The 539-nt window shown below is 68.6% G+C and overlaps 1 protein-coding gene across 1 annotated transcript in view; it reads right to left on the bottom strand.

The window, feature by feature from the left end:
• The window catches only part of RBM12B (RNA binding motif protein 12B), a 6,506-nt gene extending 6,337 nt beyond the window's left edge, over positions 1-169 (bottom strand). Inside the window, exon 1 of the mRNA XM_010187026.1 lies at positions 86-169. The gene's annotated coding sequence lies outside the window, so the exon portion shown is untranslated. The remainder of the gene's footprint in view (positions 1-85) is intronic.
• Positions 170-539: the final 370 nt, after the last annotated feature.

Raw genomic sequence — 539 nt, 5'->3', positions numbered from 1 at the left:
GCAGCTCACGGCGCCAACCCCACGCCCTCAGTTGCACGCAGCGCCCCGGGGAAGCCGGGCGCTCTCCCTCACGCCATCCACCCACCGGGAACACCACTAGGACAGGCTCGGCGCGGAGCCCCGCTCCCTGCAGCTCCCGGTACAGCACCACCAAGATGGCGTCCTCCGCCGCTCCCCCCTCACAACATTCTGCGGAGGGACCGAACTGCGCCTGCGCGACCCCCTCCCCTTCGCCCCTGCGGCTGAACCCGCTCGACTCCTTCCGGCCCCTGCTCGCGCCGCGGTGCCTGGCCGAGTGCGACCCTGCGCGCGCATGCTCCGCAGCACGCGACGTGCCCAAACACCGCCAAAAGGCGGGGCGGAAAACGCCGCTTCCTAATCCTCGCCCCTGTACTTGCGCGTGCGCAGCCTCACGCCAGTTCTTTTCAGTACGCATGCGCGCCGCCTTAGCGCGCAGTCGGGGTCGGCGTTGGCGATGACCTCGTGTGTTGCCACTGCGTGTGTGCTTCGCTGTCGGTCGCTATGGTGTACATCTAAAA

The sequence above is a fragment of the Mesitornis unicolor genome, unplaced genomic scaffold (assembly GCF_000695765.1).
Source record: "Mesitornis unicolor isolate BGI_N332 unplaced genomic scaffold, ASM69576v1 scaffold34416, whole genome shotgun sequence".
NCBI classification, from domain to species: domain Eukaryota; kingdom Metazoa; phylum Chordata; class Aves; order Mesitornithiformes; family Mesitornithidae; genus Mesitornis; species Mesitornis unicolor.
This window is presented reverse-complemented; position numbering and strand designations above follow the sequence as displayed.